Source organism: Hylobates moloch, unplaced genomic scaffold (genome assembly GCF_009828535.3).
Source record: "Hylobates moloch isolate HMO894 unplaced genomic scaffold, HMol_V3 SCAFFOLD_1, whole genome shotgun sequence".
Taxonomy (NCBI): Eukaryota; Metazoa; Chordata; class Mammalia; order Primates; family Hylobatidae; genus Hylobates; species Hylobates moloch.
The window spans coordinates 11,011,862-11,032,994 of NW_026652276.1; the positions used below are offsets into that span (position 1 = coordinate 11,011,862).

The window sequence follows — 21,133 nt, forward strand, 5'->3', positions numbered from 1 at the left end:
AAGTGGGTTGTGGCAATCCATACCTACTATGGGGATAGGCTTCCTTCTGATGGTAATTATTGGTGTATACTTGAATCCCAAAGTGGTGGTGTGTGGGGGGCTGTTAACATATTACTTTCATATAAAACGAACAGTTACAACACTGCAAGCTGAATCCGCATGGACATTTAGCTTCCCCCTTTCGCATTCATGCACTGCTCTCCACTAGTTGTTTTCTTCTCTTTCCCAATGCCCTTTCCTTTCCTGCATCCATCCATCCATCTATCTATCTATCTATCTATCTATCTATCTATCTATCTATCTATCTATTATCTATCTATCTATCTATCTATCTATCTATCTATCTATCTATCTATTTATTTTCCTTTCTGCATTTAATTCAATGACTCTACTCCAATGTCGATGTCCTGGTTCCACTCTTGGCTGTCACCTCACCCTATATTCCCTCTGGGTGATATCATCTATGGTTTCAACAATCTGAAATCCATTTCCGGCCCGACCAATGGCCTACCTTTCCAACTGCTGCTCCCTATAGATGTCCTCTAGGCAATCCAAATCTCATCTAAGTCCTGCTTCTTTCTCAATGTTCCCCTTTACAGTGAATGGATCCATTGTTCACCCCATCACTAAACTTGGTTGTCATAGCAAACTCTACTCAACTATTCCATGTATATTCAGTTCATAATTTCAGTCAATTCTGTTTTCTAAATCTATCTTTACAGACATTAAGGGTAGACCCTCACCATTCTCCACAAAGGCCAGGAGTTGTCAATGGGGTCAGTATCACCTCTAGGGGATTACTATGGTCTGAATATACCTTAAAATCCATGGGTTGGAAATTTAATTCCCAATGCAAGTGTTGGGAAGTGGAAACTAATGGGAGGTTTTTAGGTCATGAGGACTCTGCCCTCCTGTCACTATAACGAGGGCTTACAGGAGTGGATTGCTCTCTTCTGCCATTGTAAAGACATAGCATTTGTCCCTATTTTGACCTTCCACCTTTCACCATGTGAAATGCAGCCCTCTTCGGACTCTGAATGCCAGCACCTGATCTTGGACTTAGTCTTCAGAACTGTGAGAAATAAATTTCTGTTTTTTATAAATTACCCAGACTCGTATATTTTGTTATAGCAGCACAAATGGACTAAGACAGAGATGTTGTGGGAGATCTGGTTGTCTATGATTGGGACATTTACTGACCATTGAAATCTTTTTTTTTTTTTTTGTAAATATATAACGTTTCACAAAAGTTTGTGTGTCATCCTTGTGCAGGGGCCATGCTAATCTTCTCTGTAACATTCCAGTTTTAGGGTATGTGCTGCCAAAGCAAGCACCGAAATCATCACTTTTAAAAAGGCATTGTTTTTTAAAAGCACATAAGCATATCCTTCTGCTAGTTTCTATATCCTTTGAGGTTGGGGGTGTGTGTTGGGGTGGGGGTCAGAATATGAAAGTCTTTCCATCTACTCCTGCATCTAAGTCCGTCACAGAGAGTTAAAATTCGAGCTTTTAAAAAACGGTTATACTGTTCATTATGCAAAATTCAAACATTAAAGGATTACATAAGGTAGAAAAGTGAAAGTCACCTGAAAAGCCTGTAAGAGACAGCCATTATTAGTAGTTTGGTATATATTCTCCTTTTTATTACTTGCTTTGTATTTGTGGGGGGTTTTGGTACTGAAGTCTACTCTCTTCTCCAAAACAGATGGAGATCAGATGACACTAGAAATGGCCACTTCTATCTTACAAAGAACAAAGACATCAAATCACTGCTCTAGTACATTAATATTCTCAAGAATATTTTCAAGAGTACAAAGCAACATCCCAAGAAAGTGCTAGAGAATATACAGGATACCCACTAGGAAAATAAAAGCCCACACCATTAAAGTTAAGCCTGTTAGGTACTGCCCATCTTTGGAGATCTGACTGCTTTTGGGTTATGTGACACACTCCTCTTCACCTATGTATTGACAAATACTGAAAAGAACTCAAAAGGTCCATAAGTCAAAAGGTCCATACGCCAGTCAGTAGAACATTCATTCACTCCAATTCTAACTGTGTGTTTACTAAGATGTCACAGACTTAAAGGCATCAAGAGTGCCTGCTCTCAAGACAACATTCTGGTGTGTATGGATGTGGGCGTATGTGTTTAGAGACAATAATGAAAAGCTGCTGAATGACAACACATTCCTAGACAGCTGAGCTCACAAGACTCTACACTAACATATGTGTTAGATCTGACTCACGAACTTCGTGGTCAAATACAAAAAGCACAAACAAAGAAAAAAACCCACACACCGTAAGACAGTTGCCTACAAGGATTATTAAGGTTCTTAAGCAGTCATGGAGTGTGAAATGTAGCACAGGCATGAACACATTCTTTTTAGATAACTGGCTCTAAGACGTAATCCCTTGCTTCCAGCGTTAATGTTACTTAATTAAAACAGTAACTATTTACAGATACTGTGTTAGGTGCTAGACTATCTATCTGGTAGTACAGAACAATTATTTAAAGCACAGTAGTTAATTACACGGGCTTTAAAGATAGCCTGGGTTCAAATCCTGACTTTGTTATGCCTCAACTGACTTAGACATTTCTAAGCACCCTTTTCCTTATCTCTAAAATGGGAAAAGCAATAGCTACTTCACGATATGGTATAAGAATTAAAAAGTGCTTAGCACTGTATCTGCATATCTATTACATAAACTGGATAGCAATATAAAATGGAATAAAATGAATGACCTTATTGTTCTATTTAAGTCTACATCTAAAGTCTTGATTCAGCTTTTGGATGAATGGGAAGCAAGCCTTTCTTAGCTGCAACTAAGTTGTGATAACGTAAAAATTTTTAAAATAAAAACAAAATTGAGAACTACATATGGAGAAGTAAAAAAAAGAAAAAACAGATGTGGTAACTTAGGTTCCATTAAAATAAATCAAGAGTAGCTTTAAGAAGCAGTTGAAATTTGGGGTAATTTATAAAGGGAAGAGGTTTATTTAGCTCACGATTCTGGAGGCTGAGAGGTACAAGATCAGGTGGCAGCATCTGGTCAGCTTCTGGTGAGGGTTTTGTGCTGTATCTTAACATGGTGAAGAGGAGGTAGACATATGTAAAGAGACCAAACAGCAGAGGTGGCCTCACTTTATAAAAACCTGCTTTGGCATTAACTAATCCAGTCCCCAAACAGTGAGAACTCAATCCTGGGAGAAAGGCATTAATCCCTCTCAACGACCTAATCACCTCTTAAAGATGTCTCCTCCCAACACTGCCACATTAGGGGCCAAGCCTCAGCGTAAGTTTTGATGGAAATAACATTCAAACCACAGCTGGTACATATTTGTAGAATATTTGTAGAATGAACTATTATTTATTTTGATCCTCAAAGTAACAGTGGGATTCTCCATTCGTTCGTTCCTACAAGAAGTTCTATTATTTCTATTCTATAGATGAGTAACCTAAGGCTCAAAATTATTGGCTAGTTTGTTCAAATATCATGAAGCTAGCTAGTAAAGCGAAAAAGCTGGGACTTCAAAGCAGGTTTTTAGCAACTCTTATGCAGTGTCTATCAGGTTGTCCAGTATCTTTCATACTACAATCAATATATTCATACGTATCAGTAAACTTAAAAATGTTTCTAAGCCCGCAATTACACTTCTAGGAGTGTATCCTCATAATCTATTGCTTCTCTAAGATTTACATACAAAGATGGCCACTGAATAGTTATTTAATATAGTAGGAAAAGGAAAACCAATCAGAATTCTCAGTAAATAGAACTGAACATTCAGAAGTCATTTAAAATCAATGCGTCTGAGGATTTCTACTGATATGAAAAAATATCCACAACTCCTCTTAAGTGAAAAACACTTTAAATATAAGTTTGCATACATATAATCCCACCTTTATCTATACATGCAGAGGGATTTGTAAGAGAAAAAATATCAAAGGTTAATAATGGGTAGTGAGAACATCACTTGATATTTATATTTTTCTTAAGGTTAAGTATTTACAATGTTTATATAATACTTTTTTCTAAATATAAAAAGTGTATTTTAAAAAAATCAATACATGATCATTTCCTACTAAAAGAAACCAAGACTTCATGAAAGAGTAGGAAATACCCAAGATGAGCCAGGGACATGTTACTCCAGAAAGCAAATACTGTACTTATGAGGTCATGCTAAAAAAGGCACAGGAGCTAAGTTGAAAAGTGCTGCAAAGGCCTAAGATGGCAGAATTTGAGCACAAAAAATAATGATTACAATGCATTAACATGGAAATCAAGTATCTGCATACATTAAAGTATTGTGTATTTAATAGTAACATACGTATATATAAGAATATATGTAAAACATTAGTGCCCATTAAAATTATAATAATACTAAAAATAATTTTCTTTGGTTACCTTGGAGGTTGTGAAGGCAACAATGCAACACTCCAACAATTAGTTAAAAAAAAAAACAAAACGGGGGCGGGGACGCACATTTATCCTGACTTTTTCTGTACAGACTATATTTCAGGATAACCATATAGATGACAAGGGAAATATATATACATATATATATATATATGTATTTTTTTTTTCTTTTTGGAAACAAGATGACAAGGGAAATATATATACATATATATATATATATATATGTATTTTTTTTTTCTTTTTGGAAACAGAGTCTCACTCTATTGCCCAGGCTGGAGCGCAGTGGCATGATCTCAGCTCACTGTAAACTCTGCCTCCCAGGTTCAAACCATTCTTGTGCCTCAGCCTCCCTATGTAGCTGGGACTACAGGTGGGCGCCACCACGCCCAGCTAATTTTTGTATTCTTAGTAGAGATGGGGTTTCACCATGCTGGCCAGGCTGGTCTCGAACTCCTGGCCTCAAGTGATTGACCCGCCTTGGTCTCCCAAAGTGCGGGGATTACAGGCATGAGCCACCGCACCCAGCCCATTTTGTAGTTCTTGATGAAATAATGGAACTAGGCAACAATCACCAACGGCCTTAACCATTAGGTGAAAGGCTGATGGGGAATTTCATAGAGAATACACAGGCTAACTACATGGACAACACTAATCTATTAGGACAACCACACACCAGTGTGCCTCATGATACAACACAATAGGAAGTACAAAGCATCATCTATCAAAATTTGACTCTCCCTCCCCCGCCCCGCCCAACTACAATTCTGAATCAAATCAAGCTTCTGGATCTAGCGGTTGGTCTACAGGCAACAAGAGGGAGGAACAAGTTTAACATCACCATAGGGAAGCAGTAAATCAAACCCAGAAAATGGGACGCTTCACAGGACAGATGTTAGGCTTCTCCAAAAAACCAAACATGAGAAAATGGGGAAAAAAAAGACAGCAGAGACTTAAATAATAAGAGCCTCATATAGTCAAATACAATGCATAGGCCCTCTCTGGATCCTGATTCAAATAAACCAACTGAAAAAAAGATATTTTGGCAATCAGGGAAATTATATACTGGGTATGACAATTAAGGAATTACTGTTAATTTTGTTAGGTATTATGACGTATGTAAAAAATATCCTTATCAGTTAGACATACATGTGAAAGTATGAGTGATATGGGATTTCCTTTAAAATACTTTAGTTCCACCTCTCTCAGAGAACAAGGTGGCGGACAGATGAAATAGCTAGCAAAGTATTAACTGTTGAAGCTGGAAATTCATTATACTACAGCCTATATGTATACACTTACATATTTCATAATTTATAACATAGTAATAAGGCAAAAGTTTCTATTTGAAGAACTGGTATGTCTCAAATCACTGGAAGGCAAACTATAAAATCCATTGTATTTTGCACTAATTTTCCCCCTTATTTGACAAGAAGTTCAAAGTTAGATTTATACGTAACTGCCAAATGACCACTGTAATCCATGTTTCAGACATAAACACTACCTTTTCCTTATATAGAGTCTCAAAGCTTTCTTACTGAACTGTTCCAATCTACATGTGTTTTCATTTTGTCCACTGCAATTCAATTCAACTCACCTTGTTGATGGCAGGTAAGAGGAAGAATATCTATAGAGGAAACAGTTCCATGGGCAATGCTGTCAACAAGTGGTTCATAGTGCTCCTTTCCCCTTCTCTCCGTGAAATAATTTTTGGAAACTACAGCAATGCCAATGTGTGTAACCCCTCCTCAGAAATGCCCTCACTCCTCTACTTGTCAAAATGCTGCCCATCTCCAGATCACTTTTTTCTTTCTCTTTTTGAGACAGAGTCTCACTCTGTTGCCCAGGCTGGAGTGCAGTGATGTGATCTCAGCTCACTGCAACTTCTGCCTCCCAGGTTTAAGCGATTCTCCTGCACCTGCCTCGGCCTCCCCAAAGTGCTGGCATTTACAGGCATGAGCTACCACGCCAGGCCTCTAGACCACTTTCAAACATCAGCTTCTCCATAAAGATCTCCACAGTAAAAGTGTAAGACTCTCCTTATACCCGTAAGATTTTTAAAATCTTGATTATAATGTGTTATGTATGTATGTATCACTCCCAACTAATCTGGAAGCCTCTTGATAGCAAAGTTGTATATTAACAGTCATTTTATATTCTTATAACATTTGGCATGCTGCTTTGCATAAGACCCCAGATACACTTGCCGAGTGGGACTGAAGAACATTTCTGAAAACAAAAATCACACCAACAAAAAAAAATCCCACAGAAATGATACATAAATAACCAAGAGTTGACTAGAAAATTTTCACCTGAAACCCATGCAGAAAGGAGCTAGAGGCCAGAACCAAGATGCTCTTGGAGGGTGAGCAGGAAATCTAGCAAAATGCCTATAATTTCTCTATTGCTACACACAAAGCTGGACTCACACCTTTGCTGAGCAACTCTTGTCTGTCTGAATACTGTTTATGCCATGAATATAAGCCTGGCAATATTGTGACTAAAGTGTGATGGCTTCACGTAATATCCAAGATGGAATATTCAAAGGGTTGATCTGGGTTCCTAAGAGTGCAATGCTATTTATACAGCCATCCTGTTATGCAGCGTCACAGCTTTTTTGGATTGACTGTTTTTATCAGTGTTAAACTGGAATGAGTCATTGATTAAGGCATGTTATATACTGTGATGTGCACTCCCTAACCCAATGTCTGCGATCACTTTCCATCCATGAAACCACCCTGCACCCTTTCTCTAGCTCCCATGGTAACTAATTCCTATATATCTTTAAAGTCACATAAAAGGCTAGCCGTGACATTACACACTGAATGTAGGTGTCAGGATTCAAGGCAAGTCTTCTGATTCCAGATTCTACTTTTTTGTACTTACTTGTTCTGTCATCTTACACATAAATCAAGTATTACAAAAAAATGTAAAACATAAAAATATAATTTTAAACACAGTAATCACAAATAAATGTTTGCTGAGTGATTTTGTCAAATCCCGACCAAATAGGCAAAGGGCAATTTCTAAGATTATGAGTCAAATAAACATGAAAAGGATACCCCTGAATGCCCCATCCTTAAAAAAAATTTTTTTTTTTTAAATTTAAAGATTTTGTCCAGGTGCGGTGGCTCATGCCTGTAATCCCAGCACTTTGGGAGGCCGAAGTGGGCAGATCACAAGGTCAGGAGATCAAGAACATCTTGGCCAACATGGTGAAACCCTGTCTCTACTAAAAGTACAAAAATTAGCTGGACGTGGTGGCATGTGCCTGTAGTCCCAGCTACTCTGGAGGCTGAGGCAGGAGAATCGCTTTAACATGGGAGGTGGAGGTTGCCGTGAGCCGAGATGGCACCACTGCATTCCAGCCTGGGCAACAAGCTCAAAAATCTGGCCCCGCCCCCCCACCCCCAAAAAAAAGAAAAAGAAAAAAGAAAAAAATTTTAAAAAGCTTGACCCATACCCCAGCTTCATCTGCTTTTAAGAGGATTATTGCTCTTCATTGATAAAGTTCCTTTTCTATTAAATCTCAGATATATGCTTCATACAGAGTACCTTCCAGTACCAACCAAGTCTCCGGAGTGCAAGCATAGGTCTGAGGACCATGAGCTTCTCTACATACTCATCATCCTTTGGGGAAATAGCATCTTAACTAAAACAAAGTTCCTTTAGGCACATGCCTACATTTTTCTCAGCACATTTACAAAAAAAGATTTTTCAAAGACTTCAAATTTTTTTAACCTTTCCAGAATAGAGAGGCAAGGGTAAAGGCAGACCATTGTTAGCAGAACATTCTCCATGATCCTAAAACTAGACATACCTATTATATACATCGAGTAGACCATTAATTCCATTTTGGTAATCTAAAGTATTAAATAATTCTTACGCTAACCTATCTTCAATGAATGAATGAATTATAGAATGAGTACTTAATGAAATGGGCTTAGTGAATGTATTGTTTAAAAACACTTATGTTCCTCTTTAAAAAGGCTTTCTGTTAATCCTTACAAATTTCACTTATAGTATATGAGAAATGTCAAATTATGAATGTTTATGAAATATGCTGTAATGCTAAGGTTCATTCTTCATTGGAGCAACAAAATATATTTGCTTAAAGAGTGGGCTTTGCTTTAGTAGCTAATTTTTTAGAGAAAAGTCATTTTACAAAGTAGCAACAGCTCTTGCAGAAAGCTATGTGTTAATTTTACCAACAGGAACTTCATGTTAAACCTCAAATACTTATTGAGAGACTCATACTACTATTGCCAAATTTTACTGTGGTGATTTCAGTGTACCATGCAGTTGTTATAAATTTCAAAAACTAAAGTTATGATAAATACAACAGACTATTTCAAGCTCCCTTAAATTCTTTCTGGAACAAAGTAGGACATGTATAAACAACCACTGTAACATCTAAACACAGTTATAGAATATACTTCAAAATATGGTTGGAGGCCAGGCGTGGTGGCTCAAGCCTGTAATCCCAGCACTTTGGGAGGCTGAGGTGAGCGGATCACGAGGTCAAGAGATCAAGACCAGCCTGGCCAACATGGTGAAACCCCATCTTTATTAAAAATACAAAAATTAGCCAGGCATGGTGGCGTGTGCTTGTAGTCCCAGTTACTCCGGAGGCTGAGGCAGGAGGACTGCTTGAACCTGGGAGGTGGAGGCTGCAGTGAGCCGAGATTGTGCCACTGCACTCCAGCCTGGGCAACAGAGTGAGACTTTGTCTCCAAAAAAGAAAAAAATATATATATGGCTAGAAGTGTTTTAACCAAACTGACCATAACTAAGTAGCTCTTCGAAGTTAAGAATGTATCATGGGGCTGGGCACGGTGGCTCACACCTGTAATCCCAGCACTTTGGAAGGCCAAGGCAGGTGGATCACTTGAGGTCAGGAGTTCCAGATCAGCCTGGACAAAATGGTGAACCCCTGTTTCTACTAAAAATTTAAAAAATTAGCTGGGCATGGTGGCAGATGCCTGTAATCCCAGCTACTAGGGAGGCTGAGGCAGGAGAATCACTTGAACCCAGGAGGCGACGTCTGCAGTGAGCTGAGATTGTGCCATTGCACTCCAGCGGGGGTGACAGAGCGAGACTCCGTCTCAAAAAAAAAAAAAAAAAGTATCATGTATCAGAGCTGTGACTTTATTCTTCTAAGTTCTAATAGCCATATATATACATACACATACACATACTTACCTGATTTCTGCAGACAAAAGGTTTCTTTCTTTATATTAATATTTGTTTTTTGCCCTAATTTAATACTGGCCCCAATTAGCAGTTTTCAAATGTCTTTTGTTGTTTACAAGAAAGGTAGTTTGCTCAGTACTGAAACAAGCTGCCATCAAAGCCAGTACTCTTCTAAATGAGTTTCTTCTAGTTGTGAGTAAATGTATATCAAGTTCTAAATTAGCTTAATAACATCATAAATAAAGTCAAGTTTAAAAATTAAGGTCTATATCCTTATGTTTAAATTTTCTATATTAATGTAGCTTGGCAAAACTTTCAATATTTTTATCAATAACTCCACACAAAACTATCTTTAATAATGTCCTTTAGATTAATTATAAAAGCAAATACATATTTTCTTCACATTTGAAACTGTCAGACTAACACAACTCTTTCTGGAGTTATAGGGGGTCATCATAGCATTTTTCCAAAGGACAGATTGCTTTGTAACTGTTTCAGCAAAAAGACTCGTCTTTGGGGGTCTTATTTTTAATGAGTTACTCTATCTGTCCCTTCCTTTCTGTGCAGATGTAGCCGGCCTTACTTTGTCTTACAGTTCCAGCCTAGTTGTCTGTGGAAGTCATATAGAGTGAGTGAAGGGAAAGAAACTGCAACTCCTTGTCTTCCTCTATACTAACCAGACCTAGGACAGTCAATGAGCTTAAACGCCAGTTTCCACATCTTTATAAAACTTGAGGTAATTAAACCTGTCCTGCCCACTTTAGAAAGCTATTCATAAGGAATGGCTAAACAAACGGCTGACCTGGCCACAAAGAGACCACACAATGTTCTGTGCAGTTATGTATACCACATATGAGAGTAAAATGCAGCCAAGGAAGATTCTGAGTGACTCAGATAAGGCAGCAGCAGTCTGAGAGTCAAAACACAAAGATTCTTAACTCATCCCAAAAACTTAGGCCAATTTACACAGTCGTCAACAGTCCATGAGGGCAGCCATTTCTTTGCCAGCTAATCAACACTAGGACCTATTAACCTTTTCGATTTGCCAGATTAAAAATGTTGTCTTCTTGACTTCCTCTTCTTTCCACCCCTCTGATCAATTAATTTGAATTGCCAATCATTAATGACAATGAAGATACTTCCATTTGTATCTTCTTACTGAAATTGTACGTCTCTATTGCCCATTAGCCAGCTGGATTTGGAGTCCTTTTCTTATTGACCTGTAGGATATTGAATAATTATGAACATTATCCTTTTGGCTGTTTAGATTTTTTTGCAAATATGTTCTCCTAGTTTGCCATTTGCATTTCAACTTTGTCACTTAATATAAATTGTTTTCATTTTCTTATAAGATTTATCGGCCAGGCACAGGGGCTCACGCCTGTAATCCCAGCACTGTGGGAGGCCGAGGCGGGTGGATCACAAGGTCAGGAGATTGAGACCATCCTGGCTAACACGGTGAAACCCCCTCTCTACTAAAAATACAAAAAAATTAGCCGGGCGTGGTGGCAGGCACCTGCAGTCCCAGCTACTCAGGAGGCTGAGGCAGGAGAATGGCGTGAACCCAGGAGACGGAGCTTGCAGTGAGCCGAGATCGCGCCACTGCACTCCAGTTGACAGAGCGAGACACCGTCTCAAAAAAAAAAAAAAGACTTATCTGTAAATCTTTTTATTTAGGAATTCTGGATTTCCTGCTTGGCTTGGAACTGCATGCTGAATATGAATCCAAAATTTCATATTTATAGATATCAAACATTTATGGTCAAGCAATGGTATCTTTCTGAAATAAGCCATTCTAGTAGAATCTCATTTAATGAATCTCACTACTATCCAGTTTGAGAAAGGATGGCTGCTTTCATTATGGCACTGCTTAGTTATAGACAAAAAAGTAAATCAAGAAATCCACTGTAAGAATTTGTGACTTTTCTCCAGTTAGCCAGCAACTAAGTTATTTTGGGGGAGGCATAATATATTCTTTATATAGTAACTATATCTAAATACACGTTGAATAAGTATAACATTACATAAACTTATTTAAATTTGACATAGCGTTCAAAATTATAGCTCTATGATTTGAGGATATTTTAAAAACTGAATGTATACACATGCCTCTTAGAATTGGATTCCAACTTATGATGTGATCAAATTCCCATTCCTAGAGTTGGGCATGTATGCCTGTAATCCCAGCTACTCAGGAGGCTGAGGCAGGAGGACTGCTTGAGGCTAGGAATTAGAGACCAGCCTAGGCAAAAAAGTGAGACTCCATCTTTTAAGAAAAAAGAGAAAATAAATTCCCATTCCTAGACCTTATCCCAGTCCAAGCCAAGCCAGGGGCACGTACTAGAAGTAAATTGACAAAATATCAAATCTGAGCAACCATTTCCATGGGTATCAGGTAGGAATATTCTGAAGTAGACCTGTATCCTTGTGTCTTAAGCATGGAGGCATCCAGGATTGGGATAAAATGAAAGAGATGTCATGAAGAAAGAGCTGAAAGCATTTTCAACAGTCTAATAAGACATGTTAATATGTAAATAACCATCTCCACACTAGCCTGTGCGGTGTCTGGGAACGAGAACCATATATTCATATTGAATCTGCACCACAATTAGCATAGTCAGCAACCAAATTCCTATAAAATTTATCCAGCTGTGGTTTTGTCAGAGGGAAATAAACCTTGGGGGAATTAACTCAATCAGGGAACCGCCTGAGTTATTCTCCAGGCATTCCTATTTGTCACTGCTCCTCTCAGAGTGTGGTGCTCCAAACTGGATCCCGTACTCCCCATGTGTCAGCTAACCAGGCAAGACTATCTTTCCATATATTTCATAAATGTGATCTTAAATTATGTTAAGTTTTAATAGTCACACCACACAGCTAAAACACTTTCTACTGAGCAATTTAATTGACCCAAGTCTTTTGTATATGTTGCATAGGAAGCCCCATCTTCATCCATTGTATACTACTGCAGGGGTCCCCAACTCCTGGGCTGCGGAGTGGTACGGGTCCAGTGGCCTGCTAGTAACAGCAGGAGGTGAGCAGTGGGTGAGAGAGCATTACTGCCTGAGCTCTGCCTACTGTCAGATCAGCAGCAGCATTGGATCTCACAGGAGCGTGAACCCTATTGTGAACTGCACATTCGAGGGATCTAGGTTGTCTGCTCCTTATGAGAACCTAATGCCTGATGATCTGAGGTGGCACAGTTTCATCCTGAAACCATCCCCCGCCCTGCACGCCCCACCAGGCCTAGTCCGTGGAAAAACTGTCTTCCACAAAACTGGTCCCTCATGCCAGAAAGTTTGGGGTCTGCTGTATTACTGCATTTTGGGACATGCCAGCAGGATTGAACAATTATTCCTATTCAATTCCTTCTGATTTAGACTCAGTATGTAGTATGGCATTTAAATTTTTTTTCTTGGATCTTAATGCTGTTATCCAGTATACATTAGCTTCCCCTACCAGATTCCTGTCACCTACAAATCTGATTAGCAAGTCACACAGGTTTTCCTTTACTTCCTATTAAAAGTATGAATAGGTCAGCGAAGAGAGTACTGGAGCTTTCCAATAAAGCCTCTCATCAATCTGTATTTTGTGTACAGTCATTAAATAACCACGAGGCCACCCAACTGCATTATAGTATCATTGGTGGCGTACAGACTACTTTGACCTCATGACCCATGATGCACACATATTCATACAAAGAAAACAAGAGTCACCAAATAGCACTTATACTTACTATGTAAAATTATACTGACATTCTTTATTCTATTTTGTTCTATCCTAGCCCTACTCCTTCCCTTCCTTGTAAATGCTAGTCATAACCCACTAAGGTGATTTTATAACTCACTGATAAGATCGAACCTGCAGTTAGTAGAAGATTTAAAATCAATCTGAATAGCTCTTTTATACTAATGATAGCAACCATATTCACAATGCTGAACTTCTCCAATTATGGCAAAGCACAAAGACTTTATCATGATTTAAGACTTCAAATTAGAGGCTGGACGTGGTGACTCATACCTGTAATCCCAGCACTTTGGGAGGCCGAGGTGGGCGGATCACCCGAGGTCGGGAGTTCAAGACCAGCCTGACCAACGTGCAGAAACCCCGTCTCTACTAAAAATACAAAATTAGCCAGGCGTGGTGGCGCATGCCTGTAATCCTAGCCACTCGGGAGGCTGAAGCAGGAGAATTGCTTGAACCCGGGAGGCGGAGGTTGTGGTGAGCAGAGATCGCGCCGTTCCACTCCAGCCTGGGCAACAGGGCGAAACTCTGTCTCAAAAAAAAAAAAAAAAGACTTCAAATTATAGTTTCATATTACAAAGCATTATTTAGAAACATCTGTAATACATGACTGATTTCTCTGAATATGTTAAAGGTCTTTTATCAATATAGATCTGCCATCTTTAGTTTTACCTACAATGATTTATTCACAGATACCCTAACAAATTAAGAGTTAAATTATCATATCTTTAGAACTAGTTTCAGAAAACGGGAACTTCAGCTATTTCTAGACAAATTAGCACTGTATTTTAAAATACAAAAGGTTAATCAATGTCTGTATTTTAAAAATATCTATTTTCCTTCTGGTTAAATTTACTCTCACTTGCTACAAAGGCTGTGTAAACATAGTCCATATGATCATGGGCAAACATCACAGCCTCACCCACGTTTTGGTAAATAAGAAAAGCAAACGGTGAATCCTGCTCTTTTATAGAGATAATTCCTTTAAAAGAATACCTAAACAAATGAGAAAACTTGAAAGTTCAAGTATGGGGGAAAGGCCTTCCATAAAATTATTTTTGTGTCAAAGAATTAAGGTAGATTAGAAACGCTATGGTTCTAAAGCCATACCTGAGAGTGGTGAAATGATTTTTAGTTTTTCCTTTTAGTCATTCCAATGAATAACTATTTTGAAAAAAAGTTTTATTTGCAAAATTTATAACCTTAAACTTATTTCTACAGCATCAGATATAAACCTGGAAAATCACTCTCCTTCAAGGTCTAAGCATTGCTATTTCTGTTCTGGCCAAATGCCCACAAAAGCACAAACATGCCACAAAACCAGCCTGAGCTAAACCACCATAGTAGGAGATTGGAAGGTTTCTTTTTAAACTGCTCAAAAGCTGTCGTATGGTGGTATTTAGTGTAAACAGACTTTTTCCAGCAGCAGTATTTAGAGTCACAGAATGCACAAGTACATAGCCCTGTAGATGACCACATAGAACATTCTACCCAAGGATAATTTCTGTTGAGAATTTTCCTAACCAATCAACATATTCTTTCCACTCCACTCCTCCACATCAACACACTAACTGGCATATGAAGCCTTGATCCTGATGAAATAATGAGGCTAAACAACACTGAACTTCAGAGGAAGTAACCAAACCTCATTTGCCAACTGACTGGTATGATCAAATATAAAAGCTCTTGCTTGTGTTTCTGGAGGAAAAAAGTTCCCAATCATACAGCCTAAACTCAGCTCATAAACCAACAGATGAGAGCTAAATGGCACGAATGATAAGTGGTACATATTTGTTAGGTGTTCCAGGACTTAGAATACAGCTGGGGAGAAAGGCACAAATACAGAAGACTTAAATCCATGGAAGACTAACAGGCACAGACAGGGCACTGTGTGCTGAAGGTCCCAGACTTCAGCGGAGACGTTTCTTGAACTGCACTGTGTAGAATGAAAAATTTGGATAAGGGTCAGAAAATGTTTGACTGGAAGACTTTATGCAACAGTCTGAAGTATGATAAGGCAAGAAAAATGACTTTGTAATTTCGTCAAGCTCTGGTGGGTAATAAAGTATCGGGTGAAAAAGCAGGCAGAAGGTGAAAAACCCAAGTGCCGTTTACAGAATAACCACATACCTTCTTTTATTGCTCAAAGAACATTCCACACTTTATGGAGTGGTGCTTTGCAGGTAAGTGTTGACATCATAATATAGTCAAACTGGAAAACTTGCTTTTTAATCTCAAAGCAGTATCTAAAATGCACAACAAAAGCATCTTATATCCAAGGGAACATAAAAATTTAAGTTTTAGTGAGAGGCCTAAAACCATTCAGGAAGAGCTACAATGGATACAGTTACTTACATTAAAAACTTATTTTTCTCTACAAAAATTTTGAACATGGGATTTTACTTTTCCTTTACTATTTTGGCAGAAGAATATTACTAACACAAGTCAATGTGAGGACTAAACAAAATATTTGTGACAGCATTCTGTAACCTCTAACAAACAGAGATGATCATTTCCGTGCAGGCCTCAAAAATCTATCCTCTGGATTTTTCGATCTCCCCAAATGCTGAGGTTATTGTTAACCATATAGCCAATCTCTCAGACTCATAGTGGCTTGAAAAGGAAGTTACATTGTTTAAAATTAGTTTTTCTGCAGGTGTCCTGAGAGGGTGGCGGGGAGACAGGGTGAGCTTGTTCCATAACAGTGGGAGAACAGCGATCCAGGCGCTGAAGTTTTGTCAAACTAAAATGACAGTAGCCATGATTCTGATAGTGGCTTTTAAGCCTTATTCTAAGATCTGCAGCAGGTGAGGGTCTATCTCCTCTTCAGCCCAAACACCTCACTCTTATCAGTTTTATATATTGGGTTTCAGTGTCATCAATTTAAAAAATTTTTTCTAAAAATTACTTTAAAACTGTGTCTATTAAAAATGTCTGCATGTTGGGTGCAGAACTAGTTTCTGAGGAAAACACTAACCTGGCCTCCAAGTCAACTTATGTAACTAGATTTGAAATCAAGTCCCGGTTAAGTTTTGAAAGGCAGATATTAGCGTTGGTTGCCATTTGAGCCAACTGTTAAAGCCAGAGCAGCTACCAGACACTCTAACCTTGGACCTCTCTGGTACTCAATTTTAATTAAAAGGTCGGCAGCATGAATCATTATAAAGGGCCACTTCCATAGCTCCAGAGCATCAGAAAAATGATTTAATTAAACTGCACTCTGGCCTAATACTATATCTTTTATGTCTTGTACTAAGATACCTTAAACTTGAACTCAGGTACTTCATTTTTACAGACACTGTTGAGACTAGAGAAGGGTCAAATTTTTGAGATTTTTTGACTCCCCTCCTTCCCCTCCTCCTGACCGAGATTTGAGAAATATATTAAGGACCCAGAGCTCACATTAATAAAGGATCCACAGGGTCTCAATTACAGAAAATTATGCTTCTCCTAAGTGGTTGGCTTTCTTTTTACCTCATAAACTGTCTTGGATTTGCTCTTTCTTTCTTTGTTCTGGCTACTCAAAACTCAAAGCCAAATGTGTAGGCTTCATCCAGCTAGTGTAAAAGACGTGCATTTGATACTAACCTTGTCCTGAGAATAATTTCGTCTCTTTATTTTTCCATTGCTTTTTATCTAACTCTTTGGGGTGATGTGGAAGATGAGACAGAAGGGGAGAAAAGAAAGAGAGAAGGAAACATACCCCTAATTTTCTCCATTTCCCTAAAATGACAGGCAAAGGACATGAAAAAATCTAATTTTAGCACGAGGGTGTAGCTTTTAACCTTACCACCATGCTAAATTTGTTAAATACTGTAAGATCTAACATGTCAATATTCTCACTGTGGTAGAAACAGGTAACAATGTTACAGGGACATCCTGCCTGGGAAGAGATTACTACATTAAGTCAAACAGAGAAAATGTATTAAAGCCATCAACATGTACAATGTGCAGCAAAAGAGGAGACATCTACCACTTTTCTTGAGAGTCAAATACTTTCTATCCATGAGTAACAGCATACCAGCCCATTTGAACATGAGAGATGGTCGGCATAACTCTTCCGTCTCTCAAAAGAGCCCCTATGCAGTGTGCAATAACTGCTTAGTTCCTGTCGTTCTCCTTTCTGGTAAGTAAAGATGAATAAAAATACTTCCAAGTTTCTTCAACATACTTTTCAAGCCCCTATTACATGCAAGCCATTATAGATATTAAAGTCTAAATGGTCTTTATAGAAAAAGATTTTTTTGTTGTTGGGCATGGTAGCTCATGCCTGTAATCCCAGCACTTTGGGAGGCTGAGGTAGGTGGACTGGTTAAGCACAGGAGTTCAAGACCAGCCTGGGCACCACAGTGAGACCTGGTCTCTATAAAATTTAAAACTTAGCTGAGTGTGGTGGTGCGCACCTAGGGTTCCAGCTACTTGGGAGCCTGGGGTAGGAGGAATGCTTGAGCCAGTGAGGTCAAGGCTGCAGTGAGCCATGACTGCACCACTGCACTCCAGCCTGGGTGACAGAAGGAGACCCTGTCCCCCGCCACTCTCCCCAAAAAAGTTATTTTTTAACTAGGTATACAAACCATTTATAAATTAAAATAATGGCTGAGCTGGGAGCAGTGGCTCATGCCTATAATCCCAGCACTTTGGGAGGCCGAGGCGGGTGGATCACTTGAGGCCAGGAGTTCAAGACCAGCCTGGCCAACATGGTGAAACCCCATCTCTACTAAAAATACAAAAATAAGCCAGGCGTGGTGGCAAGTGCCTGTAATCCCGGCTGCTCAGGAGGCTGAGGCAGGAGAATTGCTTGAACCCGGGAGGCAGAGATTGCAGTGAGCCGAGATTGCACCACTGCACTCCAGCCCAGGTGACAGAGCGACAACTCTCTCTCAAAAATAAAAAAATAAATAAAATAATGGCTGAGCTCTACTTGTAAACTGTGATTCCACATTCTACTCCAAACTCTCTAAGGAAATTAAGGAAAACAACAAGAATTCAAGGGGTATCAGGGGAGGCGACCAGCAAAGAGCACAATGTAAATGGAAAACAAGCCGATGAGATAAGCCAAAATGCTACCCAATCAACAAGTATTGGTCACTTGATGCTTTCCTAAGATTCAACAGAAAACACAACCCCACCACCGCCACCAAATATTGGTGGTTTAGACCAGAAGACTAATAACGCAGAACAGTGTTCCACCTGGGTGGGGCACATATTCCAGTTCCTCCCTCCACAGTTGAGAGAATATAAGTGCAGTGACTCTTTAGTCAGGGGTGGAATGCCTCTGGGATCCTGTGGGCCAGCTCTGTAGACTCCCTCAGGCCTTCATGATACCTGTGGCCAAAAGCCCTAAAGCAGGGCCTACATTTAAGACTAACATGAGAGATAAAGGACAAAATAACAGGAATGAAGATGTGGTCTGGGTCAAATAACCAAGAAGTCTATGGATGTTTGATTTTGGACACCTAAACAAATGAGAGGGGAAGACGACAGACTCCACCAATCCTCGGAAGGGTCATAGGGTCACTCCGTATCACCCCCAGCACCATTTCTTTCTGGCAACTCCCCCACTTACACATACCACTCACATAGCTCCAGTGGGTGGTACTACGGCCTTACATGACCACATCCCTGCTGGCCATAACAACCTAACCAAGAGGTTAGGGAGGGGCAAGCTAGACACTGAACAGGAAGTCAGTCTATCCAAGGGCTGAAGTTCCATGATACATACTTAGGAAATGCAGGTGGCCAGATTTTCTATCAGGTGTAAAAAACTAGTCTGCACAGAGATCAAGAGGCGAATAAGTGAGGGAATGCAGTAGGAAACGGACAGTCTTAAAGGTGCCTGAATTCTTGGTTCCAGCTTTTGAGACCCAGATGCACCTCTTCCTTTTCCCCAAAATAAAATTTTACTAAATCCCTGTTTTGTTGGAAGAAACAAGAGTTCCAATAAATACAAGGGGCTACCTCTAAGGGCAGGGGTCAGATCTTTCTCCTCTTCACCTTTTAGAGGGCCAAACTGGCCTAGTGCAGGCTGCGAGTGGCACTGTCTTATTCTTCCATATACTCTGCTATCTACTTTTGGGGATGGAGATCTGAAATGTGTCATTAACAGGGGAAGAAACAAAGAAAAAAATTAAAGTGTAAAAACAGTATGTCTATTTTCACAAATTGAGAACAAAGTTCAAGATTATATAAGCAAATGCAAATTAAATGTAACTTTTTCCCCTGGCCGTCCTAAACTCAACTCCCAAAACGATCTTGTGAAAACTCCTGGTATTTCCCTTGGAAACATTTGCTCTAAAACTTGGAAGGGATATGGAAAATAAAGAATTAAACATTATATAAATATGTTAAGTATAGGAATACTGCTACACTGTCTCCTTAAACAGTCCTTTTTTAGAGTTATAAGGCATCCAGTAACGACCATTTAAAATCTGCAACTCCCCAATTTCTCTTTCAATAATTCCTGAGAAGCTACTTATAGCAGAGTGAAGGAAGACAGAATCTGGGCAAAAACAGTGTTTACATGTAGAATCTCCTTTCAAACAAAGTCGGATACTTTAGAGCCAGAAGTGCTAACAGCATATAGCTCTCATTGAGAAGGAAGAAAAGTCAAGGCAATCTACTGAAAACCCTTTTAGTTTCAAGGAAGGAATGCTACAGCTCCAGAAGCAACACCTGAGAATCAAACTACCTTGGGGGTATGTGGGGGGACATCCGAGGACCTGATACAACAGCCTTACATCCTTAACACCAAAAAAATGAGAGGAGGGGGTCAAAAAACAGCTAGTCTTGCAATTGCTGAATGGTAAGATGACAATTTATCATCCAAACCAGGGCAAATTGAAGAATGAAGGGGGGGGCATGATGAATAAATACATCAGGAAAACAGGCATAAACGTGTGCTGTCTGGGAAGTCAGGACATTTGGTCACCCCTACTAATCTGTGACTATTTTGATTCCCCTATGACTAGCCAACTTTCCCGTACATGTCCATTTCTCAATCTAGCAAAGACAGAGCACCCTCTACTTAGAGTAGGGTGCAGCAGGGTAACCTGCACATAAATATTTGTTAGTCCTGGTTAAAAAAAATTCCATATTTAAAATTTGTTTTTAATTGTCAGTGATAACGTAAAGAAGTCTCTCTTGGCAGTATTTAATACTTCAAATCAGTAAATATCTACAATTCTCGAGATTTACTGGGGACTATGCCCATGTCATGAAATAAATAACTTTTCAATCTCCGACTAACCACACTGACCCAGGCCATGTGGGCAACTAGTTGCCGTTTCTCCTACAGGCACACACTTCATTATCATCATCATTCATCCCATCCTGCTCTCACTGCTGAATAATCAGAACAGGTTGATCTAACTGATCTCATTCCCCCAGCGGCAAGCATCTCAACATGACTTTTTTCTCCCCACTGAATCTTTGAGCAATTTTACCCTGATTCATGTACCCCTATATTTGAAAATCAACAATAAATACATTTACATACATGCCCCTAGACAGCAAGGGCCATCTTCATGTACTCCTCACAAGGTGAGATACAACCGAAAATAAGAGATTATGTTTGTATACACACATTAGTTTTAAATAAAGATGAGGTAGAAGATGTTTCCTAAAACCCAAGTAAGGGGTCTTAAAACTGACTGATAAACCTGAAACTGAGTTCTCCTGTTAAGAGACAATTTCGGCTGGGCGCGGTGGCTCACGCCTATAATCCTAGCACTTTGGGAGGCCGAGGTGGGTGGATCACAAGGTCAGGAGATTGAGACCATCCTGG

The 21,133-nt window shown here is 39.3% G+C and overlaps 1 protein-coding gene and 1 non-coding gene across 2 annotated transcripts in view; both read right to left on the reverse strand.

The window, feature by feature from the left end:
• Positions 1-21,133, reverse strand: part of CAB39 (calcium binding protein 39) — a 110,790-nt gene that overhangs the window by 70,762 nt on the left and 18,895 nt on the right. The gene's annotated exons all lie outside the window — the stretch shown is intronic.
• LOC116809768 (U6 spliceosomal RNA) lies at positions 1,228-1,334 on the reverse strand. The gene has a single exon (XR_004369953.1). It is a non-coding gene; the product is annotated as a U6 spliceosomal RNA (small nuclear RNA).